The following is a 27,135-nucleotide window of genomic DNA, read 5'->3' on the forward strand; positions in this document are numbered from 1 at the left end:
CCCCAAGAAGGCAGTGAAATTGTTTGATTGTTCTTGTTAATTATTGGACTTGTCCCAGTATCAAATATTTGTAGAAGATAAGACTTCCCTCGTGGAGATGAATAATAACCGAACTTGCTCTTCTTTGAGCAATTTGGCTCAGGGTGCAGATTTCTGCGTTTCCCACTCTCAGGCTCGAACCCCGTCCAGCCGGCTTCGGCGCTTCGCAAAAGCACGTGTACAAACTGCTCCTTTAAAAATAAAAGACCCCGTAAGTAAACAAGGGAGAGGGAGAGCCAGCGAAAGGCAGACCTGGTACTCGGAGAGCGTGACTTTATTAGCGGCGGGGTACCCGCCACCCTCCCCAGAGCCGGGCCCCGGGGCGCGCCGCACCCGCAGCGCCGGGACCGGCTCCGAGCAGCTGCGCTGGGTACGGGCAGGAGCAGCGGCTGCTCCGGGAGGAAAGCACGGCTCCCCCACCCCCACTGCCGCGTACCCCCACCCACACGCCGAGCCCCGGCAGCGGCCGAGCCCCGGCAGCGGCCGAGCCCCGGCAGCGGCCGAGCGGGTCCCCGCGGGCTGGGGCCAGCCCGGGACACGGCTGCGCTGCCCCGAGCAGCGGCGAGGGTTGCTGGAGCGGAGCCGGAGGAGAAGGAGGTAACGCGGGCTCCGGGGCACAGGCGGACTGCAGAGACAAGCCTCGCTGCCCGGCTGGCCGGGGGAGCGGTGACTCGGCGGGGGCTGCCCCGGCCCGTCCGCCCGGGCTCCAGCAGCGCCGAGAGCCGCGGTCCTGGCGGGCCCCGCAGGCCGCTGAGGTAACCCTGGGGCTGCGGGGTGACACCGGCGGGCTTCGAACGCGGCGCCTCATCCTCGGCCCCCGCGGGAGAGCGCGGAGGGGAAGGGCGCGGCGGGACCCCAAACTTCTGCCTCTCTCTCGGGTTCCTGCGGCCGGCTGGGGGTGCTGGGAGTGAAGTGGGAGCTGAGGAGAGGGGATGGATGCAGCGGACGGCTGGGCACGTGTGCGATCGCATCGCTGTGACAGGGTCTGTCGGTGCGGGAGGTGCCGGCGGACACGCACACGCCCACGGACATGCAACTCTCGGCGTGTTTACTCTTAGCAAAACGGCGGGAGGGGGAACCGCTCCTCGGGGAAGGGACTCGGGAGCGTTGTCCCCGGGACCCGCGACAGCCCCGCTCGGTGAAGTTCCCGGGCGGAGCAGGGGGGAAGGCGAGAAGGGCTCGGTGCCGCCGCCGCTTTGAACCGCTGGCGGTACCGGCGGACAGCCTCCGCCCCCGCTGCCTCCGCGGACAGTGAGGATGAGGATGGTGGTGGTAGCGGCGATGGCCGTTCGCGGGGGCGGCGGGCGCGACACTTACCGGTGGCCGCCACGCAGGGCCGCCCCGGTGCGCGGCGGGGCGGACGGCGGGGAGGAGGTCGGGGATGATCTGAGGCAGCCCCGCCACGCCGGGGGGACTCCCCACGCAGCCCCCTCCCCGCTGTCACCATATCGCCTTCCTCCTCCGCCTCCTCCTCCTGCCTGCCGGGGTGCCGGCGGCGGCCAGGCGCGGCGCGGCGAGCCTCTCCTCCCCCATTGTTCCCGGTCTCCCTCTCCTTTTTTTTTTTTTTTTTTTTTTTTTCCCCTTTTGTTATTTGCACTCGCATTGTGTTGTTTGTCTCTGAAGCCGCCTCATGACCAGCCAAGGGATTTCACCTCGTCCTTGAGAGACAGAGAGCGAGAAGGGGGAAGGGGTGGGAAGGAGGGGGGAGAGAAAGGAAGAGCTCACCAAACACCCATCTCCCGGTCCCTCCCCGCACCTCTGGCTCTCCCCACCCCGCCAGTGTCTCACTTAGCACCCCGCGCCCGGAGGAGACATGACAGACAGCGGGTAGGTGCGCGACTGCCGCCGTTTTAACTTTGTTCCTCGCCGCGGCTGCTCCCCGGGGGCGTTCGGCACTCGGCGCCCCGCCGGGTCCGGGGGCGGGCGGGGTGGGCGCCGCCGGCGGGGCGGGGGAAGCGGCGGGGCCGACTGTCAGCCCAGCTCGGCCGGCTTCCTCCCGGGCGCTCGCACACCTCCCGAAGTTTGGCAGAACTTGTCACGCCCCCCCTTTCCTCCTTCTCCTCCTCCTCCTGCTCCAGCTCCTGCTCCTGCCGCCGCCGGGGCTGGGGGCGGGCGGGGGCGGTCCGGCCGCGATGCCCGCGCCTGTGTGGCGGGGCAGCGGCTGCTCCGCGCCCTGCCCGGGCATGGCTCAGCCCTCGGGATCCCGGCGGAGCCGGCGGACAGGAAGCTTTAAATTATTGTAATTGCCTCTCCGTGCGTGAGTGCCGAGCGGCGGCGGCCGCCGCGCCGCTGCCGGGGAGCGCGCAGGGGCGAGCGGGGGGTACGGCGGGCACCGCACCGGCACCGGGGTGGGGGCACCGGCATGAGCATCTTTATGTCTTTCTGCGAGGCACCCTCCTCGCTTCTGCCCGAGCAGGAGGGTGGCTCTTTGGAAGGGTGCTGAAGGCTCTCGGTTCGCTCGTTTCGGCTCTTTTCCCCTCAAAAAGAAAGCGGGTCAGGGGGGAAAAGCGACTTCCCCGTCAGGGTGCGGAGCGCGGCCGCGCTCGTCCCCGCGGGTCCCCAGGTACTGGCGTTGGGAGCGAGCGCTGCCTTCTCTGAAAAGTTAGGGGACTTTATTCCAGCCCGACTGCGATCCTAGAATAACCGGAGCCGCTCGCCGGGAGGAACGTGATCGGCTTTTCCCAGGGGATGGCATGCTGCCTCAACCCTGTACTTTGGTCAAGGGTAGAACCAATAGCGAGCTGTGGGATTTTGGGTAATAAGTGTGGGAATCTGCAAGAGGAGTAGGTCTAAGAGTGATTTGTTTTCTTTCTGCTCATGAATAATGGCCTAGAGCTTTTTTTTTTTTTTTTTTTTTTTTAAACAAAACAGGCCAACGAGATAGGCACGTGGGAGATTTGTAGGCGTTCAACATCGCAGTCATCATCATCAACAACAGCAATACAGTAGGGATGTCCAGGAGAATGGTGTCTGATGAGAACCGTTTTCTCTGAGAGGCTGGTATCACATGCTGGCACAGGTAGCTTTTGGTTGATTTTTTTATTTTTAATAGAGCTGCATTTCACTCCCTCTCTGTCAGAGAGTGAAATACTAAGTTTAGTTCAGATTAGGAAAGGAAGTTTGATTCCAGCTGTAGAACTGTAGGGTAATGCATTCTGGCTTTCATCCTTCCAGTTTAAATCCAGCTATCTGTGCGCAGCCTTGCTGAAGTGAGCCACTCAGATTAAAGGTGATTTCTTATTAAGAGCTAGTACAAAGTTTTTCTTATGAAGAGCTAGTACAAAGTTTTTCTTAGGAAGAGCTAGTACAAAGATTTTCATCAAAGTATTTTATCACCTGCAGCTTACCTGAAAACAGCTACTTGTATCTGCTGCTCCTAATCATTCCCAGACCTGGAAGATATCTTATTGCCTCAGAAATTAATTCTTTATCCTGCAAGCTATACCATTTACAGCTATCAAACTGGAATTGCAAAGGGAGATATTTTAAATTTAGCTATAATATCTGTCCAGGTTAGAGCCAGCTTTGTTTTACAAGGCTTCGGCAGCTGAAGAGGGAGAGGCTGGCATGGATGTGTTGCATCTTGCAAATGGATAGCATGTCTATTCTGACATGATTTGAACATGAAAACCCAATAAACACATGGTCATTATGCATGGAAATCTCACAGCAGAGCTTTCTGCTTGCACTTAGACTGTTTTGGTTGAGAGTTACACTATAAGGAGCACAAGACTTGAAAGCTGCAAGTGGCTTGTGTAAACAGATGGACATTTGAGATGTATTGATGGTTTCAAGTTAATTCAGTTAACATGTGGGTGCACATGTTTTTAATTTAGCCTAGTATAAGTTTTTGTTAGCAATGGAAGCTCATATGTGCCTTTTAATAAGAAAATAAGAGCCTCTGGATTATGTCTGTAGGTCCTGGAGCTACAGCTGTAGACGCTCTTAGGGTCTGTGACCATCCTGTTGTCATGATCTTGTAGGCCCAGGTGAGACTTAACAGAGAGCTTAACAGTTTTTCACTGAAGTTCACAGGTAGCTTGCGGATGAATTTTAAAATGGTAAGGTACCCTGTGCTGAGAAATCATAAAAGTGCTTAAACACATCTTCCTGCACTCTTATCGTACATGCTGCTTGCTAGAATCAGTTAGGTTGAGCAACATCATTAAACTGTCAGCCCTATTGTTTACAGTGGGATAGTTCCTCAATGCTCAGGATGAAGAAACCCAGCAGTTTTCTGTTACTCATCGTAAAAACGCAGTGCCGCGTTCCAGGAAGGTTTGTAAGTGGCGGAGCTCTCACTGCATAAAGCACAGGAGGAGACTGGGATTTGGCATCTCCGGCAGTGCTGCTGTACAGCAGTGTGTGTGCAGGAGCTTTGTTTTTGCCTGCAGTTCCTACTTACCCTGAGATAAAACACTCTGATGTTGGCATATGATACACCAAAAAAAAAACCAGATCGTTTGTTGAAAAATAAGAACTGCAGCATTTAGGAGAAAGTAAATGAACAGTCCTTCTAAAAATACAGCAGTATGCTAAAATATTGCCAAAGCACTGCTCTGACGCTGTTGTAAGCTGTCATTTTTTTTGACCATTATAAATAGATTAGTATTATTACAAGGATTTTTTTCCTATTAGCAAAGAAGTTTTATTTTTCCTGTTTTCAACATGAGGTTCCTCGCATGTTCCCTGAACAGGCAGAGCTGTGCTGATACAGAAGGCAGTGGGAATGTTGCTGGTGAGGAAGTGGGGATCTGGACCCCACTGGAATGGCTCATAAAGCCTTTAAGTCTCCTGTACTGTAAGTTCAGGGGTTTTTGTAATCTGTTTTGCTTACATTCTCCATGTCTTCAAGATGTTAGACATAGTCCAGTTAATCACTTAGGATATATTATGTAGTCGAGTTGAGACCCAAATTTGGTTTAGACAGCATTTGAATTGAGGGTTGAAACAAGACTTAGCTCCTTTTCACCAGCGCTGAAGCACTGGGGGCTTTGGAGAGTTTTCTTTCTTTTTCATGTTGTGCCCAGACCCAGAGTAAATTTCCTTTCAGTTTTGTGACCCAACAGTAGGACTAGGGAAATCAGTAGCCATATCTGCTCCATTTTGGGAAATTTGCTAACAGATAACAACGTTCAAGTCAAGATCTGAGCAATAGGCTGCATTCTGCTGCTAGTCATGCTGCGCTTCCACCTTCTTTGGGTGCAGTGGGGAGAGCAGAGGCTGCATGTGGAGTGGATTTCCAATGATCTATGTACTGTGGTGCAGGCTGCACTATGGACATCCTGGATAAGTGTCTGAGGAACACTTTTGCAGTGCCTTTCTCCAGCTCTCCAGCCTCTTCAGGCACGTGGTGAATGCACAGGGGCATGCACTGTACACTCTGTGTATGTAAAGTGCATTGTCTGAACAAGTTTTTTATTGCTTGCAGAGCACTCATCCTTTCTGGCTGCACAGGTTTCTGGGTGAGGAGACCATATACTTCATGGCAGCCTGAGGAGGGTCTCCTATAATATTTCTGACAGCTTTATTTTCTGTCTCCTCCAGCTTCCTTCTTTTCCTTTGAGCTGCAAGAGTAGATTGAATCGCAGGTAATACATAAGAGGATCCTTTAATATTGGCTATTTTCGGAGGCACAAAGGACAATTACTTTCTCTTCCTACTAACCTCCTGCTGGCTTACTAGCTGCTTGGGAGGCTAGTGATTTTAAGAATACCACTTTACCCAGTGCATCAAATACGGAGCAAATCTTTGCTCACCAAGATCCCGGTTCCTGCATCCCGTGGTAACACCAAAAATTGAACTTGAGTGGCCCAGAGCACCAGCCCCTACTGTGAAGACTCATACAACCATCAGCACTTTTGAGAGTTAAATTTGATCCATTGGCCCTGAGCTGTGCTGACAATTGCCAGCTAAAAGACCTTTCAGTGAATTGTCCTTTAATAGAACTCTTCCCCCGCCCCCCCCTCATTCCCATTTCCTGTTGTTCTTTTAAATAAAAAGAAATCCTGGTGACAAAGCTAAAGTGTATTCTGTCATTATTATAAACAAGCATAAAGTATTTGTCTATATTTCAAGGAAATTAATTGTCTGAAAAGTGCAGGTCAGAGTTATTTTACAAGGATAGTATTCTTCACTACTGCAAAATCTCAAGGAAAAATCCTCACACTATTTAAATTATGTATTTTTGTACTAGTGTTTGATCCTTTGAATGATTATTGTTAAAATACATGGGAAAGTCAGTACTGTATTAATGCCACACTGTTCTGAGAAGGGACAGTGAACACTTAGACCAATCTGTTTTGGTTTGTCTTGAGAGAAACTGAGCAGGCTCAAAGGGCCAATGCAATTTGATGACATTTTGTAGCTTCTTCAAGGAGCAGAGTTTTACAGAAGAGGAGCCAAATGAGACCGCATCTCATAGAGGAGTGATTTCCATTGTTGTCTCCTGCTGCCTAGAAAGGTAGTCCAGGTTTTACTTGAAATGAGCCTGAAAGGTTTTAGGAATGCTTGTGTCTAATTCAGCAGGCTTAGATTTGCCCTATGTACACAGAACTTGGCTTTACCAGTCCTGGTCTAGTGGGATGTGTAAGGTGTAACTGGAGTATTACTAAAATTGTATTTAAGGTCTTACTACTGCTCTTAGTGGCAGTGATGTTGTATTTAATTTAATTTACTTTAGTTTAAACCCAGATTCTCAGCACTGGCTTTTGGGTTAAGCAGGTTCGAAGGATGGCTAGATAGCAAAGTGCTGATGGGATAGGGTGAAGTTGCTCATAGCTGAGCTCCTCCTCCTTTACGTTGCTTTGCCCATGTTTTGGGGGAGAGGGGACAAAATTCAGTTAAGCTTGCTCTGCTCAGAAGCTTTGAAACAGATGTAAATATGGCTTGCAGTATCTTCAGTTTCTATAGGGAGTAAGTGAACAAAACAGGTTTAAATTAAACTGAGTGCCATATTGTGGTTTGTAGCAGTCAGTCTAAAGATAACATTTAATTAAACTGGTTCAATTTCCAAACTAGGACTATGGAGTCTACCTTTTACACTGCTATAAAATACTTGTGTATGAGTAAGCTTTCAGTGTAATGAAAAAGGCTGGGGGACACACTTGTGATCCTCAGCTAACTAATTAAATATTTACTTAGTAAGGATCTAGAAGTTAATTTTACAATCCACCTTTTTTTAAATTAAAGCAAAATACCTATTACCTGGCTAAGTCAGTGCCTTTAGTCAGTGAATAGAAGAGTTGCTTTTCTTAGCTGGGAACACCATTTTATTATCACAACCAACCTTCTAGCAGGAGATTAGTCCTAATAGACCAGGTTTATACTGAGAAAGATTCAGAAACCATTAGAGAAGAGAATTAGAAAATGATAGAAAATGAATGGTTTTCAAGTGATTTCAGAGCAGATTGAATTAAAGCCAGATACTGACTTCTGTATTAAAGAGTTTTTTACTGAAACGAAAGTACCTAGTCTGTAACAATGGTTATTCCACCAAATTACACACTGGTGGAGTCTCCTCCACTGGCTCTGGAAGGGTTTGGGGACACTGAGGTAGCCAGGGAAAGGCAGCTGTTGTGGCACTCACTCTGTGTGCTGTCCCCACATGGCATCTGGGAACATACAACTGTCTTTTCACTGAGATGAGCTTGCTCCTTATGCTATGGCATTAAAGATCGTGCTACTCATCTTGATATATAGGCAAATGCATAAATAATATCTAGAAATGCAGTGTATGTGTCAATTACACTTCTGTTTAATAACAAATTGAGCACACCTGCCAGGAAGATATGCAAAATATATGAAAAGTGTATTAAGTCATAGAAAAGGGAATGTCTTAATGCAATATCCTGCTTTACTAATTCAAATCTGGATAGGAGTGTGTTCAGTAGGAGCTACTGTGCTTTTTTCTGTGTTTCAGATTGATTTTATATCTGTAATTGTATGCAGGCAGCTGCCAGGAGCAGGACAGAATGATTCTGAGGAAACCAAGCAATTTGTTCCTATTCCCAGATACACGGGTTTGTTTAGTGGCACCATGGCGCATTAAACACGCTGTGGTTGAGATTTACAAATATAGGACAATTAATTAGTTCAGGTTTGGGAGTCACACATAGATTACTCAGTCAGTGTGTGCACAAGTAGGGTGAGCATTGAGTTCTTGATGGAACTTGTTGCTCAGATCCGTTTTGAGCCTCCTGTAGACAGAAAAGACAGGGCTTGGATAGAAATAGTGAAGTGCTTGTCACTTCTGTAAAACAGTTTCCAGTTGAAACCTGAAATTATATATAATGAGGCATTCCCATAAATGGGGTTGCTGTAGGTAAGTAGCAGTTTGTACAGGATGATGGAAGTTTTGCCACTGTAGAGGAGTAATATTAATTCTCATGAGAGGCTACAAATGAGTAAATGCTGATGAATACGTACAAATGTGTATGTGTGAGTTTAGTGCTTCTGAAAGGCAACTGACAGTTCTGGAAGCTGAAGGCCTCTCTTTGCCAGCAAAGTGCCGTGGAGGAAAGCAGCCCAGTAAAAGTGTGTGGTGATTCCCCGGGATGTGGGGCTCTGCGGGCAGCCCCTGAAGGCAGGGGTGAGGATGTGGGTCAGCTCTGTACCCACCTGAGGCCCTCTCAGTAAAAAAAAACCCTCTCAGTGTGGAGGGGATTGTCCAAGCACGTGTCCAGCAGATGCCCAACACATTTAAAATGTGTAACGTGCTTGGGTACTTGACGTGGGTGCTTGCCTCCTACCCCAGTCACAAGATGCCATTAGACCAGTATCTCACTCTGTATCAGACGTGGTCTTTGAATGAGAGCAGTGGAGGGGAGGGAAGCACCTTCTTGCACCTTCTGCAGATGTCCCACTGTTCTTTTAATAACTCATGTACTGTGCTGGCTCAGAAAGTGGCTCCTAGTGAGAAATAACAAGCTGAAATGGGGTAGAAAATGGAGAAACCAACAGATTCTAATCCTTAAAGAATATTGGAGGTAAAGGCATGGGTCCCATGGTGTGAATAGCAGCAGTTGCAGACTCAAGCACCTCTGCCATGCATGGAAACACAGCATAAAGAAGTAGCTGCAAGAGGCAAGATGGAAGAAAAATGCTGTTGCACAATAGTAAAAGGCTTTAAGAATGTGATATTTTTCTTCTTACTTCACTTAGTTTTAAATTCTGTGGTTTTACATATAAGAAAAAGGAAAATATGTACTGGTATGACTGTGAAGTTGTCTAATTATTTTTATCTCAACACCTGAGTGTGAGTTGTAGCGGTGTGCTTTATGGCCCTGTTTAAGAACAGGATTTAAATGTAAGCTTAGCTTTAGAAATGTAATGTAGTTACTTAAATTAAGCAAAATATGAGTTTATAGAAGTGCAGAGTTAGATAAATGATATTTCAATGTGGCTAAATCCCATTTTTAAGACCTTGCAGACCGCGCCCCACTGACCTTCAGGGTGATTTGGGTGCCTAAGTCATTCTAACAAAGTGGAAAAGAAAAAAGTTAATTTCCTAAGTTACCTGTGTTGTTAAACATTGTTCTGAAAACCTGAAGGAACTGCAACAAGTGTGAGAGGTGTCTTCCAGGACCTCCAGTGACTGCAGGATTTACATGGATTCCGGTTTTAAGGAGTGGCACTGAGGACTTTGTAAATTTTTAATAACAGTAGCAGAGGCTGGGTTCTCTAAGTCCTTCTACAGTTTTGTTTTCTTTCGTATCACTGGGGACGTTGGTCAGGTGGGACCATGGGATGCCACCTGCATGGGAAAGGTCAGTGCCAGCAGTAGATTGGGACAGTCATGGTTTCGTATAGTTGAGGCTTGAAAACCTTCAGGATGGAGGTTTGTTTAGAGTTATTTAGGGTTGTTTTAGGGTTTGTTAAGGTTGCTTTTAATAGGTTGTATTTCTCTGATTATATTTCAGTTTGTGTTATGTTCTTGTTAAGAACATCTGTGTTCATTTTATGATGCTTTTTGGTCTTTTTTTCCTGGTTTGATATACCAGATCAGTAAAATCTTTGTAAAGCTGATACTTCATGGCTCCCTCTGTCAATGAAGAGGAGTTTCCTGCAGAAAGTGTCACAAAGAAAGAACTTTTATCTTCCCACTGACAGTGACAGGGACAAGTCACCTTATGTGGCCAAAACTGCATGAGAGAGCAGAGCCTGAGAGATGGGATGGGACCATTATGGGCCTGGTTTTGTACCTGCTGCTGTCAAGGCAGAATTTGCTATTTGTTTTAGTCTATTAATGCTAAAACCTTGAGGTTGTGAGCCTGTAGTTAGCCACTTAAGTGTGCATCCACATGGGATTTTGAAAAGTGCAGAAAGAAGTTCAGCAGTTTGTGTTCAGTGATGTTCCGTGGGCTTGGAACACAGCTGTTTCCAAATCCAGCTGTTTCAAGTAAGAAAGAAGCAAAAAACTAAAAAAAAACACAAACAACAAAAAAACCCCTGACTGAACAGTTGAGTGTTTTTCCCAGTTTCCTTTATTTAGCAGGACAAGGATTTGCCCTCTCAGGCTGTTCAGAAAGTGTGGAGTCTTTTCAGTGTCCTAATAGGCTTTGGTTCAGCCCCTTGTACAGTTTCCCATGTAGAGCTTTTGTTTGTTACAGCTCCAGCTCAGAAGAGCAATGAGTGGGGTTTTTTCTGTGGAGCTGTGGACTTCTTTGTATTAACTCAAACACACAGTGTAAAGAAAATGGGGATGTGTGTTTGGAGGCAAATGAAAGCGTATTGTTTTTTATAAAGTGTCACCTGCAATGCACTTCTAAATAAACCTCTATGGCCATGTATGGGGTTTTTTCCCTTGAAAGACACTATCTCCTTCTTCTAAACATTTGCACAGCAAAGTAATGCATTATTGCATTTTCATAAATAATTGAAAAGCAACTTAAAAGAAAGTAGGCCAACAGAAAAAAAAAAAAGAGAAAGTGTCGGTTTCAAATTTGAAAGAAGAAAAATATGTTTCCTTCTTGATAGCAAGTCAGTTAAATGTTATTAAATCCCATTTTCCCACCCTGACATGACCAAAGACAAATCTGAAAATTGACAGTTTCATTTGAAAGAGAGAGAAATGGGGGAAGAGGTTTTGAAATGCTGAGTTTGGTTTGGATTGTTTCTCCTTTTTTTTTTTTTTTTTTTTTTTTCCCTTTTTTTAAATTCCCCCCCATAAGAAAGGAATTGTGACCCCCTTATCAGTTTGCAAGTCACTGAGGAGCAAGTCTCTGGAGGTCTGTGTGTTGGCTTCTCAGTGCCGTTTGCTGTGCTGGGCTGTAATAATGCAAGTTATTTTAAAACTGTGCATACGTTAGTGTTCTGGCGCAGCATGATACAATAATGTGTGAAAAAGCATAAAATCACACCTTGGTGAAACTTGCAGATTTCCTGCATAATCCGACAGTGAGCTCTTGTCAGGTTTTGACTATATGTAAAGTGAGAATAAAGTTTTCAGAAGCAAAGCTCAAGCCTTGGATGTATTTTGAATGGCTGTTCAGGGATTTTGGCCCTGATGTGGTTCTGAATGTGCCTGGCTTTAAGAACTTTAGTCCTACTGTAGCCAGCAGGTCTCCTCTAGTGCTTAAATCTGGCAAATGCTTCAAGTCCTTTGCTGAATGTGAGCTTTAATTTTACTGGTGCTGAGGAAAATTAAAAAGCCAATAATTTCTTAAAAACCATCAATGACATGAACAGTTTTCATGTAACATACAGTGGGATGGATCTGGTGACACAACCAGATGTTGGCTGTGGGAATGGTTTATGGCCATGGGTCTCTTCACTGCTCTGTGGTCACGTTGGTCCCAAGCTGGTGTGGCTGAGGGGGGATGGACAGGCAGTGGGAATATTCAGTTTCTAATGCTCTTGATGCAAGGTGAGGACCAGCAGGGTCTGTGCCTGGCTCCTGGTTTTTCCTGTACCAGAGGTTAAAGGGAATATCTGGGTGAGGTCCTTCCGTCAGGCAGGAAGCCTGACCAGTGAGTCCCAGCAGTTCTTTTCTGGCATGGGGATCGACAGATCAGTGATTACCTCTATTAATGTGTTGTTTAATATGCTTTAAGATTAGAGCTGTTCAAAGAGCCTACCCCAGTGAGGATAAGCTTCATGCAGCTGATCTGTCCTCCAGAGCAAAAAAATGTGCATTCTCTCTTGCTTTCCTCCCAGCTTTACTCTGTCTCCTTTCATTTTTTATAACCAGTGAGGCTGTGTTTCAAGTCTCTGCTCACCGTTTCCAAAATGTGTGATATATTTGCTAAGGATTTGGAATTTCGGATGCTTCGATAAAACTTTGTGTAGGTTTTGTAGAAACACCTGACATGTGTGTTTAGTTCCTAAACACCTTCTGTGCTTGATTTATCCTCACAGGTTGTCAAGGTATTCAGATGACCTGAAACTGAGGAAGTGAGAGGGAGCTCAGCTGGCAAAAGTCTGACATTGAGTCTGACTGCGGCTCAAATTTGTTTTGCAGAGTTGAGCCCAGGCTGCGTAGGCGGTGAAGAAAGCCTTCTTCACTTTACCATTGTATCCAAAAAGCTCTGAGCATCATCTTTTTTTTTTTTTTTCTTTTTTTTTTTTTTTGCAGGTGATGAATAACCTAGTTAGCTCACATTGATTCAATCCAGTGACAGTTCTCCTCAGAGGAGGCATGGTGGGAGTTTGTGGGACCAGGTTCATTGGAGGGGACGCCGTGGTGGTTCTGTGGGAGGTCCCCTCAGGCAGAGAAACCATGACTTGGCCATCTGACAGGGACCACCATGCACCAGTCACTTCACATTTGACACTGCTCTTTGCCATGGCTCAGCAGCTTGGCTTCCAGTGGGGCAGGTTCAAAACTTTTACCCTCATTGGGTGTATTTTTAAGGCCCTGTGATCACCAGGGGCAGGCAGATCTTGAGTTTAGATATGTGGAGGATGCTGACAAACCAGAGTCCCTGTCTGTTGTCACAGAATTTCTCTTCCCTTTGGCTGTCCTGACAGTGTCTCCTGGGGTGCAAGGCCAAGCCTGTCTGTCGTGGGAGGTGTCTTGTCTAGGCTGGAGGAAGGCTTTCTGGGCAGGAGACAGTCATGCTGTTGATACAGTGCAGTGTGCATCATTGTTTGTGTTATTACTGTTTTACATTTGTATTTGTAAGAAGAGCATATTGATGACTGCGTGTTAAAACTCTGTCTTTTAGTGCCTTGCTTTCTTGCCGAAAAAGGAAGAAAGCTACATTCTTACTTGGAAAAACACAGAATTACATTGGGGCAAGTACTAGTGCTGTGTTCATACATGATCAAATGCAGGCAGATTAGGGCACAGTGTATAAATTGCCTTCATGTTCGTTGGGTTAGCACCTGTCAAATAAGTGATTACAGGAATTGGCATAGCTTTCCTTCCCATAATCGCTGTGAAACAGGGATGGAAATGTAACAGATGCCATTTAATATGGACCAGCACCTAGGTTCTGTCTCTGGATCTGGCTCTTCTTGCCTCATGGCCAAAGTTTCTAAGCATCTTTTCTGCTTTAATTCCTCAGTAGTTATAAATGGAGATAATAGTGCTCACTCGCTTTACAGGAGATTTCTGAGGCTGTTTGGCAAATCATTTGGGATCCTTTGATGAAAGATAGGAAGTATATGCTAGAGCATTAATGATAAGATTAAATTGAAAAATTATATTGAGACTGAGGAAAATTACAGTTCCTAGATGAGCTTTGCCTTGCTGGGTGGTGTTAAACTTCTGCAGGAAGTAATTTTTTCAGAGATTGTGTTGGGGTGTCATTTCCTGGGATTTTTTAATTTGTTAACTGACAAGGCTTTTTGATACCAGGCACTACACTTGAAGTCCTGTTGAAGAGCAAATGAAGTGTTGTGATTCTATTTTTTTGCAGCACAGGAGTCTATGGTGACTCATTTAGTGTTTGTAATGCCTGTGACAGATTTAAAAAAATGAAATCAGTTATTCCCAGTGAGATGGATACACTCAACCAGACCCTATTTGAGAATTATTTGCTGCACTATTAAGACCAAAGTACACATCTTCCCCCTCCCCCCTGAAAGAATCCAGCTTATCATGAAATGTTTATCAGAGCCATATAAACATTTCTTGACTGCCGAATTTTGAGGGGAAATTCTTTTGGTCTAACATATGTATTGCAAGCAAAACTCTTCACAGATTTAAAAAAAATATATATATATAATTAGCTTGGTTGCAGTCTTACTTATTACCAAGCATGCCAGCGTCTGGCAAGGGTACGGTGATCTGGGAATTCACTGCTTGAAGCCTTGGAACAAAGTGTTCTGATCCGACCCCAGGCATTGAGTCCAGGACTTGAACTGGAATCTTCAGGAGCAGAGAAGTCTTGAGTGTCTGGAAAATTGGCCTGTTGAGTCACCACACAGGCACTAAAACAAAACTAATTTTAAGCAGGTCAGAGTTCAGCGATTCCCTCTGGAATCTAATTTTTTTTTCCCCTAAAAAAAAAAGAGAAGTCTCATGTTTTAAGTGAAAAGGGTCAAAGTTGATGCACTGCTACAATTTTTGAATGCTTTCCCTTAAGAACAGCCACCCAGGCTAGGATTAGCATGAAGGGCTGCTAGGCTGGCACTTCAGTGTCTGGGTTAAAAATATTTTAAAGCAGTAAATGCAGTCAGAACAGAGAGAGAGATCCCTGGGAGCCTTCCTATTCAAAAATGTGTAAGCTCAGGGCAGCAACTGCAATGTAATTTAGGGCAGTATATGCTTCATAGCTTTGGAGAATATTGCCTCTTGTTAATGTTGCATTGGAGGACAGTAGTAGTAATTTCAGAAAGGTGGTATTCCTGTTTGTTTTACATTGGAAACTTCAGAATAAATGAAAGGAAGCATCAATTGAGGAAGAAGCGTGACTGCCGAAACCCAGCAATGAATCCATCTCTGAGCAGGCTGTAGAAACGACAGGGGAAAGTGGGTACAGAAACATTTTCCTGGGAATGCAGCTGCAAAAGGAGCTTAGCAGACAAAGGCAAAATCAGGTACGTACTTTGAAAGGCATGCGGGCAAACTTCTGTCTGAGAGCCCAGTGAGGAGCCTGCTCCCATTAAATTACAGAATGTTTGGGGGGATCAAATGACAGGACAATTGTATTGCTTTTCCATTGCTGAAGAAGTGGGACTGTCTAGAAGCAGGGATGATTCAAATAGCTGTTCAAAAAAGTGTGGCTTGCGAGAGGGAGGGGGATTTTTCGTTCCCATTTCTTTACTAAGATAATTTCCTTCTTTTCCCCTTTGGGTCTTGCCAAGTTTGCTTTACATTTGCAAGTGAAAAGGATGGATCTAGGCTACCCAAGGAAGCTTGGATCTGTGCTCTGTTTGTGTCAGGCGTTGTGGGCTTGGTGATCTCTGTTTATCTCTGAGGAAATAGTTCTGCTTGCACAACAGGGCAAATGCAATGTGCAGATGTCAGAGCTGCTAGAGCAAAGAGGGCTGTCTAGGAAAAGTTAAGGGAAACCTAATGGTGGAGTGGAAAAGGAGCAGCTAGGACTTCTGGCTTCCTCCCTGTGCCTTTCCATGGCTGTAGGAAAAATCTCTAGGCCAAACATAAAGCTTGTTCTTCTTCGTAGTGAGTTGTAGCTCATGTGAACTGTTCTGTTGATAGGAGGGTATTTTTATGAATGTCTGCCCACACAGGGGTGCAAAGATTTGTGTGCTCTGGTCACCAGTGCAATAGTCAGAATGGTCTGTGAAATAACACTGCTTCCACAGGACTTCCCCTTCAATGTCTAGGAATCGCTAAGAATGTGGCTTTTGGAGTGAAGGAGCTATAAAGCTTAAATTTATTAGGAGAACTGCAGCCTGCCTTGCTAGTACATGAAGTTATTGGAATGCTTCTCCTGTGTTATTCCTGCAGGTATACAAGGCACAGGGATTTAAATGGGAGGATGTGTGAGGCTCTGAGATCCAATTTGTCTTCTAGATTACAGCAAGGCTCCATTTTTCCCAGGCTTAACAAGTAGCAACCATAGTTTACTAAAATATTTATTTATATTTAGTGAAAACTTACCGACATGCAGTTGGTTTTGCGTTTAAGATCACAGTTTATAGCCCTTTGAAGTCTGCATGTTTGATGGAAAGAGAAATGCTTAGGATAAGATGAACTTGAATTAATTGTGTAGGCAGATACAGATTGAATTTTCTGTGTGGCTCATTTTGCTAAGGGAGTAAGTCAAGCAATGAGTAATGCTAGGCCAACTTGTATCACAACAGGAGGTGGTGTAGCTTTAGTGCAAAATTGCCTGGTTCACTGAATTATTGGCAAATTATTGACCAGTTCTCCAAACTTCAGGGGTGATGGTGGTTCTGAAGAAAATAAATTAATTTATGATTTGTATAGCTTTATGATTTGCAGTTGTGAAGGGTTAAATCACACAGACTTCCAACCCTGAAACTTTAATTTGCAGTGATCTGAAGCTTGAAAACTACAAAATATTTAAAGGTTGGATTTATATTTTCCCTTTTTGAATATTGTGTTTCTTTTCGCTAGATTGAGACCCAGTGGAAACTTTGCCATAAGGAAGAATTTTAGGGGGCCATGAGGCAAAAGATGATTTGGCTCCCAAATAAAATTTTTTTGTTTTTATTTTTTTTTAACTCTGCATTTGTAATTCCACAGTTTCCCTTGTATCCAGCCCCTTTTAAATCTTCCCTTAGCCCAGGAGAGTTGCAGCATGTGCATGCTGTGCTGATCCTTTTTGTTTAACTCACAATGCTTTGCTCTCAAACTGGCTATCAGAATATGATGGGTCAACAGGACCGTTCTCTTTAGCATGAGGCACACCTGAAATATCTGCTTAGGTAGTGCTTGTGATTTCTCAGCAAATATTCAAACCAGTGGGGAGCTGCAGGACTCACCTCCATCTCCCAAGGGTTAACAGTAACCTATAATAATAATCTTGTGGCACAAAAATGCTTCTTTTTATGCATTACCTATTTCCAGAGGCCTAATTTAGGTTTTGTATCAAAATGGATATCACAAACACTTGAGCTTCCTGCTGGGAATGAAAGTGCTACCAAGAGACTCCTTTCTCTGTTACTCCCATGGTGTCCAGGAGGGGTGAAGAGGCAAGAAACAATTGCTGATATCTGTAGCAGTAAGTATAAATAGTAGGAGGATGGGTTGCAGAGGTAAAATACTTTCACAGTATTGTTCATGTGAAAGTCTGGCCCTTGCATTTGGTTAGAATATATACATGTGTGTGTAAAGATATGCGTTTTCATATTGGGGCCAAATTTACATCCCGACAAGAAGAAAGTTTGGTATATTTTATAACAGCACAAAAATTCACCTGTCATCAAAAGAAAAGGATATTTTTATAGTGTAAAATGAGATTGTGTATTCATGCTTAAATACACAGGCAGCCATACTCAAAGATCAGCACACGTGTGTCCCTGCTCTCTCCGTGCAGTTTGGTGCCATATTCTGCTGTAGATCCAGTGGAGCTGTTTCCATCACTTACTCTGCCCAAGGATCTTTCTGTTGAATGTTTTCACTTAAATAAATCATGTTTGGATATTTTGTTGTTGTTGTAAGAAGATGGAAAAAGGAAACCAAAAGCTAGGTTAAACTTGTTTTTTTTTTTAAGTCAAAAATGCTTGCTGAACACCCCAGAGAGTTTCTCTCTCCTTGCTATTGATTTTTTTATTGGAAGCACATGAGGGAGGAGAAGGAAGGTTTTAACAAAACCTACAAAACACTCATGTTTCTGAATTTCCAGGCAGTTTCTATTTTTCCTTCTCACTTTTGCAAAACTTGGTTATATCAAATTTGTCCCAAACCATGCCTCCCTCCTTTTCCTCTCCCTGATCCCTGCTTTGGACAGGAGGGCAATTCCTGAGGAAGCCATTCTGCCATCTCAGTCTCTAGAGGGAAGGGATTCCCAGGGTTCTTGCTGCTCTGGTCTGGCAGGTTCAGGTGCTGAAATCTGGATGGAGAGAAAAATGCCCACCTGATCTGTCAGCCCCCATGCGTGTAGACACCTGGGGTCTGACTGGGGATGGGGGAGAGAGAAAGAATCCTGCCCAGCCCCGGGTGCAGCTCAGTCTTGGAGTGCTGGGCAGTGCCCAGGCAGTGCAGGCTGGATGTACAGTGAGTATTTGGGGTGCAGGAGTGTGTCTGTGTGTGTGTGTGTGTGTGTCTCTGTGTGTGTGTGTGTGTGTGTGTCTGTGTGTGTGTGTGTGTGCTGGCTGCAGTGCTGTGGGAATAGCGAGGGCACAGCCAGGCCAGGCCCAGTGGGATCTAGTTTCCATTATTATTATTTCCATATTCCATTGGTTTGAGCCCTGCCCCAGGTGATGTTGTGTTGGCCTTGCCCAGGTGGCCTGGCTGAGCACCCGAGTGGTCCTTAAGGAGAGCAGCATTGGCCCAGCCAAGTGCAGGGGTGAGTGTGGGGCAGGGCACGGGGAGCACGAGCACCGTCCCACTCTGCCTCTGCCATGCTCTGCCACGCTGGGGAAGTCTCTTGACCTTTTGTTCCTCGGTTTTCTTGTGTTTAAGGACGTTAAGGACTTAACCATCGCTCACGGGTTTTGCAAGAATGAATTAATTACCAATTCGACCAATTTGAGGACTCGTAACCCTAAATAATCAGGAACTTATTCGTATTTATGCTATAGGAAAAATCCACTCATTTATTTCCAAGCACATGACACACAAAAACTATCTTCACACTTCTGAGTGGAACTGGGGCTTGATGCCAAGGCTTTTTTTTCCCCAGAGAATATGGTATACTCGTACACTCAGATCAAATGGTACAACCTTACAGTTTCACTCAGGAGGTGGAAAATTTTTTTCTTACTGTGTTTTTGTACTTAGAAACTGTAAATAGCAGGCGCTTCTCTTTGGTCAAGTTCTTTGTCCTCATGACTGCACCCATTGCCAATGTCCTTTAGCATGTGAACTTGCTTCTTTGGAGTAGCTCTAGCTGGTAAATGGGATGCCTTTTCCCCCATATTACCTGCTGTCTCCTTCTGCATTAATTATTTGGCTTAAAGAATCTGGGAATTAGGGAAGGAGAATAGATAAAAAATATAATAGGGTGCTTGTCACCTTTTATTCTCTTCCTTTTGTGTGTGGAGAAGCCCTTGAGTGTATTAATTTGGGAATTAGGTGTAACTTCTGTCCTGCACCTGATGCAGCCCTACAGAAAGGGCATAGAGTGCCCTGGTTTAATGTGGAACATCGAGGCACAACAGAGTGAAGGAAGTCAGAGTTTGTGACTCTGCATTTGCCATCATATGGGAGTTAAATCAGAGCTAAGGGCTTTTTCTTTTGTGTTTTAATTTCCTTTGTTTTAAGAAAGTATTTTTTTAAATGAAGTGGGGGAGGAGAATAATATGCCACTGACATGCTTTGGGATCTAAGGCTCCTCTGGACCCCATAGGATGTCAATGGACTCATTAAGATTTAGCCAAGTTTTATGCATTATTCATAATATACATTCACAGCATGCACCCTAAAGACTGTCTCCTGTGAATGCTTAGTCAGAATCATTTGCATTCTGTATTATGGATCCATAATATAGAATACATTTAGCTACATTTTGTGTATTATCCTTTACACTTATTTCCAGCCTTTACTGTTCTGGCATAAGCAGCAAATGTTTAAACAATAGCATACAGTTATGTTTTGTTGCTCTATAAAAACTAAGGCATAATAAGGACCCTGATGAAAATTAATTATTGCATAAGAGCAATGGACAGCTTTTTCCTCTTTGTAGCTTCAGTGACATTTTAAACTTACTTTTCTAACATGTTTAAGAAGTGTTTTAAATTCCAGGCTGATATTTTGTAAATTTTGTGTTTCAAATACACACAAAAATCATTTTTGATGTGCAAGGTTGGCAGGTGATAAAACATAAAATTGAAGCTGAGATGCTTAATAATCATAAGAGTCTTTTGCTGTGAGTTTACTCTAATCCTACGAACATTATTTCTGCTGTACATGACAAGACGAAAGAATCAACAAAACACCACATCAGAAAATTAATTCTCTTCCTGTCATCTAAAGCATTGAAGCTCCTCTACTTTCTTTTTCTCAGCTGCCAGTACATCATGGTGATGGGTCTGATCTCGGCTTTACACTGATCCACAGAGTGGCCCAGACATGTTCCTTATACACCTCTGCCTTAGTTTCCCCATGGGAAATGGTGCTCCTTAAATTCCTCTGTGGGAACTGTCTATCTGGATTTACTCCTTCAGCAACCCCCCCACTGCCAGCAGAGAATAGTCCTGTTGGAAATGCTGCTCTTGCAAGAAAATGGGATTTCTTTTGGGGCCAAATTGCAGTGGAAGGAAGACAGGGAGGTATGAGGATTATCTTCCTCGTGCAGAATTGGTTAAGGGATGGCTTTTGTGAAGTGTCTTCCATTTTGGGGACCATGATAATATTTCTAGTCTCTAGAACTTGCACATGAAAACACCGGATGGGCAAAATCCGGGATCCCTTTCACTTGGGGAACCCTCTGTGTGTTCAGGAAGACAAGAGTAATGCCAGCCATTCATCCATTTCCTTTTTCAGGGAAGTGCTACAATGTTGTACAGGTTACAAAAAAGCTGCTGGGATGCTGATGTCCTTGTCTCGGGAGCCTGGCTCGCACTGGGCTGGAGTGGTGCCTTGAGACTAAATATACATTGTATGCACAAGGGATATAAGTGACTTACTACGTCAAGTTCTTTGCAAATGTTGTAATACTTGATTAAAAGCCAGTGCTTATCAAAACACTTCAAAAAGTCTTGATATCACATAAGATTGAAATGCTTTTTTTCCCATCATAGACTTAACACAGGAGAATGTTTTGGCAAAGTACAGTCAGGAGGAAAATAGTTGGTATAAAATGAATTTTAAATCTTAAGGATTGTTTATATTTACTTTTTTTCCACTAGGTCTTCAAAGCTACCTTTAGGCAGCGTGCATACAGCATGCCCTGATGATATAGCAGAGAGTTAGCAAGGATTTTGCTGTGGCCCAGGCAAAGTGGAAACATGCTGTCCTTTGGTCCAGAACTGTCTTTTGAGCTCTCAGAAGAGTAACACTCAAAATACAGACATTTTACTGTCTTTCTGTTCAAAAGAGATGACCAGTTTTTCATGAGAATTTTTTAATAAGTGAACTGAGAATTGTAAATTTGTAATTACATGTATTTTGCAGCATGCCATTGCTGTTACTTGTTTCTTTTTCTTACATTCTGAGATTAACATTCATGATTTTTAATTCTGATGCATAGAGATATTTATTATTTCTTTTGGGTGAGATGTGATGGAGTGGAGTACTCTTCTCTGTGTAGCGTAGTAATAGTGTGTGTTGAGTGTAATAATGTGAAGTAAGAGTAATCATTGTAGAGGGAATATAATCTCTGAGAGCAAATGTTTCTGGATGCATTGCCAGGGGATTTTATGTCCTGTGGAGCAAAGCTACCTTTCCATCTTGACTGCTGCATACATGGGACATGTATGAAAAGAAAGAAAGACAGAAGGTATGAGGCTGAGATCCAGATTTTTCCTCAGGTCTGTGCTGGAATTTTTTCTTATAACCTTCCTTGAATCTTGAGGTTTCCTTCTTTGCCCTCCCATATTCCCTCTCCTCCGCAACTATTGTGGCAGCTCTGGCACTTCTCTGCTGTACCTTTTCCTCCTTGCTGCACCCTAAAAGCTCCAGCATAAACCCCAAATTAATCTATGCATCAGAGATTGTTAGCTTGGTCTCTGCCAAATGGTTATGAGGCATTGTTGGTCCCTCTCACTGGCTGGACATCAACATTTGGGACCAGTGAGAAGGTATTTTAGCCATTACAAATCAACAGAACAGGAATGTAAACAAAGCTCAAAAAATCAAGACATCTAAATACCCCTTTCAGATTCATGAATATGCCATATATAAGCCTAACTTCTGAGATTTCCTTTTATTCTCATGAATATCATTTACATTTGAGCAAATGCAAATTCATTTCCACTTTTGATGCTCTGGAAGCTGCTTCTGGAAAGTGAGTAGAATATGCCCTTTAGTCCATTCCAGTTCAGGCCCCAGCGCTGCTTGTACAACCCTGGGATTTCCAGAGCATTCAGCAGTTCTGCTCCATTTGTTTTTCTTTTCAGCAATCTAAATTCATATTGTAAAATTTGCAGTAGTGCAAAGAGCAGGGGTTTTGTTAGTGTTATTAGCCTTATGATGTGGAAAATAAAGAACTTGCTTCCTACTGTTTAGCAAAATTCTTAGGAAGTTCCTAGCACTTTTATTTAATACTTGAAATATGTATCTTTGTATTTCTAAATTATTTTAAGCATAAACATCTAAATGATTTTTTTTCTTCAATGAACAGCTGTATAAATAGGTACTAGGGTACATAGCAGTACACTAGCAGTGTACATTAACTGGACTCATAAGGGATGGAAAGAGAACTAATATCTGTACCTCCATGGTAGTGTCTGGCCTAAAAGAGCACCTCTACACCAGGTTTCAATTCAAGGCTTCTCACGTACTGGGTTGAGATTATTAATGATTATCCTATAGAAAAAGTGGTTTGAATGGGTAGGTTTTAAAGCATTTCGCTGGGTTATCTACTGTATTGTTATTCCATTTTACACTTGGAAAGCTTATAGGATTTTACTTCTGATTTAGTTCATCACAGGAATTCCAGACTTTGCAGTTAACTGAGATTATTTTACACTTTTTTTCTCCTGGTGTTCTTTCTGTCCTTTGTCCAAAACCATCTACATAGAGTTTCTGTCCATCCCTGGTTAGAACGTCAGAACCGTTATGCATTGTGGGGTTTTAAAAGTAATAGATTCTGATTTCCTTTTTATTAGCACTAGCTCTCAGTCTTTATAGTTCAGACTCTTTAACTCTCAACAGTAAAATTCAGCACTTTGAAAAAAGAAACTGAGACTTTCGTATGATCACAAGCATTGAGGCTTTAAGGTATTCCAAGATGATAGAAAAAGGTGATGGGTGTTTGCAACCCTGGAACTTCTGGAGCACATCATTAAAAGGGGCCACAAAGCCTCTCAGGTTATGTGTTCCTCCCACAAAGAAGACCTTTCACCTTGTGGTGCTTCATAGGGTGCATGATATCCAAAGTAAAAAACTGAAACAGTCTCTCACATCCCCGTTCTCCACGCTGTAGATTTGGGAACAGAGGGATACTGAGAATGATGAACTGCATTTAATGAAGGTAACACATCTGTTCGTTTTGCTTGGATACTTTTATCTGAAGAATAATTTTCTCAACATTTTATTCGAATTTCCCAAAATTTAATTGAAGAAGGGGTAGAAATTTGCACGTATTTCTATACCTTGAATTGCTCAGACACTTTGACAGACTCTGAAGAGCTGTGCCTTTGAAAGGAGCATTCCTCTCTAAATCTGCTCCTTCCACTGGTCTTTGCTTGTGTCATCAGGAGGGCAGGGCAGAGAACCTTCTCTCTTGCTTCCCTGTTTTCTTCCTCACAAGAGCTGCAGAAATCAGCCAGGCTCAGCCAGCAGGACTCGTCACCTCCCAGTGGACAAGGCATTGTCAATATTCTGGGTTTCATTGCTTAAAATCTTCAGGTCTCTGATGTGAGTCTATTCTGAAACAGTTTTCTCTGCTGTTTTCCTGTAACACTTTCTGTTTGCATACAGATTTCTCCTAGGAATTGCACCAAAATTCCTCCACCCCTTTTCCGGTGTCTGCTAGTAAAGCTTAAAGTCGTGTTGGGGCTTGCAGTCCTTGCCAGGCTGTTCCTTCACCTCTCTTGCATCTCCTTCTCAGAAAATTAGCAAGATGTACAGTAGCCTGCCTGTTATTTATTCCCGAGTTTAAAAATCTAAACTTGCTATTCACCATCTTCTCACTTTTGGTAGTTTTGCAGCAGTGGCACTGCTGTGATAGTACTGATTTGTTTCAGCTCTTAGACCATTTTGTAGTGATGGATAAAAAAGAAAAGACGGCTTTAAAGCTACGTTCATTCATCTCTTTGTTATTTTAATGCTAAATCCCAAGGATAAATATTATTGTTACACTACTGTTGATTAAAATGTACAAGAGAAAAGTCCTGTTTTGAAGATCAGACTTCTTTACTGAGGACAGGGGATGACAGCCCTGTTGAAAAGGGTAAAAGCTGAAGAGCCTGGTAGGTATGTCCATTTTAAATGTGTGCCATGTGTGCTGAGGGTGACTTGGTTCACACAGAATATTTGCAGTCAGTCAAAAATAGAACTCATAACTTGCATGCTTGTGCTTCCTCAGCCCAATCTCTTCAGAAACAAATCTCCATGTTACTTAAAAAGAGCAGAACTGAGACATGACTGTTGGAGTTTGCATCAGTTGCCTGTTGATGTGGGGTGAGAGTGGGGTGAAAGGCAGGGGATAAAAATAGGGACCATATATAGGGAGGTTTAAGCAGATGTTGTGAGTGCTGTATTTGCCTTTGGTACTTTGGTCTTCACAGGTGTCAGTCCAGCATCTCCTTCAAGTACTGATTAATACAAATAAGATAAATACAAATATTTCAAAACCGGTGCCACTACAGTACAATGTATTACTCTATTCCACTTAGGACTGGGCATTATATGCAGACAATGGCAGTCTTGGTTGCAGCTGGCTTGTTTCCTAAACATTAATACTAATACTAAACTGAAAAACTAAAACAATTTAAAAGAACTGATTGCAAAATCTGTACAGGTGTAAAAGTTAAGCATATGGCAGAGAGGAGATTGCCAATGAAAATGACAGATGATTAACATTCATTAAAACTTTCAATTAACACCTTGAAAAACTCCATAAAATAATAGTGCATGTAAATAATGTGTGATTTCTCCATTCTTCTACCTGTTTTTAAGGGAAAGAGAGAGCGAGAAAGAGAAGAAGGGAAGTCTATTTCAAAAGTACTTACTACTAAGAGTTTTTCAGCCTTTGGTTTGTTTTGGAGTTCAATGGTCTAGTGAGGAGGAGAACAAGTTTGAGCTGTTAGTATGGGAAAAGATTTGGTCTGGGTAAATGTTAGTCCTGAATTTTCCTACCCATGTTTTTGTGGTGGGCATGAGAGAGAAGCCCTGACAAACTGCAGGGCAACGTGAGTGATGCTCTGATCAGCTGGCTAGTTACAAAGATTAGAGCATGACAGTAGTGGCATTCCTGCCTGTGTGATTTCACACTGCTGTCAGCTTCAGGATCTCTCCACGTTATGGAGGATTCTGAGTCTTTTCCTGTTGGTGCATACACAAACTAAGGAAGAAACCTTTGTATTGTCTAAGTGAGCTTTATGAGAGTAAATTAAAAAGTCATCATTAAGAGCTGACTTAGATGCTAGTTCTTAATGTCTGTTGTTAATTATACTTGGAAAACTTCCAAAATCAGGTATGCCCTTGGCTGCTTCTGTTACTGGAGGGAAAGAAGAATCTTTGTCTTGCAAAAGCAGGTGTGTGGTTTAACCAATGCAGGTAAATTCATGTGGATTCCCTAACCCCTGGGATTTGACTTGTTTATTTAAGAAAGCATCCACTGACACTGGCACATGCAATCTTTTTTCTCTCCTTCATTACTGAGAACTTCCGTGGTCCTGGGTGGACTCAAGTGCTGCAGAGCTCCGGGGTTGTGGAGATCCAGACTTCAGACTTAATTTCCTCTACTCAATTCCTGTTTTAACTTCTTGCATTTGTTTCTATGTCACCTACATCTCCTCTTCATAACTGGATACAGACAGGGCATGAGTGTGGCATTTTAAAATATAACTTCCCTCTCCATCACCAATTCCTTCCTTTTGAAATGCTGTTCCATAGGTTAAGAGTGTGTTTGTCAGTATGTTTTCACACTGTTGGTGTCTTAGAGCTGCCATTTGTTTGATGTAGATGAGGACTCATGAAGAGGATGTGATGGCTGGTAAAAATACTATGAAACAGCTTTATTTGTAAAGCTTTTTGCCTTCCTGGCTTGGCCTAGGTCCATTATGCTTTGGGCCACATCCATGTTGCAAAGCCTGGGTCTGTGTTTTGCTTGGTTCTTGCGGTATCCCTGTGATGGTTTTGTGACATGGCAATTCAAAAAGCCTGAGCTACTGGGCAGAGTGGTGTGGGGAGGGTGTTTTTTCTACAAAATGCCTTTGAGTTGTGTGTTTCATGTCCTGAGTTGCTGGTTTTTGGGTGTTAGAGGATGAGAGGTCTGCCAGAAAAGTGGAATGAGCCAAATTTGGCATTCCATGTAGACATATTCTTTATGCAGCATGAATGCTGGGATATCTCTTCTGTCAGACTGCTTCTGCTTGGAGTGTCCTCACAGTTTGTTCCAGAAATGAACAGGGAGAAAAACTAGACTTTTTTTTTTTCAATGTGGACAATCAGGGCACCTCAGTACAGGAGTAAAATATGAAATGAACTAAATGAATTGTATGCACACATTCACTCTTCCACAAGAAATGAGAAAGCTGGGTTGGAGAGACAGCATCAGTTTCAGCAGATTTGCAAAGAGCCTTAATCTCTCCATTTGGTACTGGGGACCCCCTCCCTCCAGGAGAATGTAGATGATGGGGTACAGTTAAATAAATCTGTAATTAGGAGCAACAGGAAGGGAAAGAAAAATCCATCAGTCTGCTATCTTTTTGCATTTGACTGCTCTTGGATTGCTGTTTTCAAAAGTGCTTTAGAGTGGCATCTCTTGGCTTCCTGGAAGGCAAAGGGAATTTTATAGCTGACGTCAATGGGAGAAGAATGAGGCTGATGTTAAATGCTTTTTTTATAACCCTGTCCCTAGTGTGCGGTCATTTTCATTGTTTTCCCTGATATTTTTGTGGGTGTTACATAGATCAAGAAGGAGAATATAGTTCTTGAGAAAGACAAGGTGTGATTGTGAAACCCCAAAACTGTGAGAGAGGCTCTGGGGGGGCAGCTGTGGGGCTCACGAGTGCTGTTACTTAATGTTACAGGTTTGAGTAGTTTTCACTGCCACACCATTACTTTGAGCACCTTTCATTCCTAGAGGGCATCATCACTAGAGTCCACCCTGTCTCAAACAAGGAAATCCAGAGCAGTTCTGCAGATGAGTTCATGGGTTTGCTGCAAGCGAGGAGAGTTCAGCCCTTTGGATTCCAGTTGTGCTGCCCAGCTGAAGTCTGACACCA

The 27,135-nt window shown here is 43.7% G+C and overlaps 1 protein-coding gene across 2 annotated transcripts in view; it reads left to right on the forward strand.

Annotated features, from left to right (window-relative positions):
* Nucleotides 1-14,912: 14,912 nt before the first annotated feature.
* The window catches only part of SOX5 (SRY-box transcription factor 5), a 604,370-nt gene continuing 592,147 nt past the window's right edge, over nt 14,913-27,135 (forward strand). For both annotated transcript variants that reach the window (XM_014256070.2, XM_014256071.2), the window contains exon 1: nt 14,913-15,024. The gene's annotated coding sequence lies outside the window, so the exon portion shown is untranslated. The remainder of the gene's footprint in view (nt 15,025-27,135) is intronic.

This window comes from Pseudopodoces humilis, chromosome 5, assembly GCF_049639895.1.
Source record: "Pseudopodoces humilis isolate 2021_Gansu_Grassland_sample_001 chromosome 5, ASM4963989v1, whole genome shotgun sequence".
NCBI lineage: Eukaryota > Metazoa > Chordata > Aves > Passeriformes > Paridae > Pseudopodoces > Pseudopodoces humilis.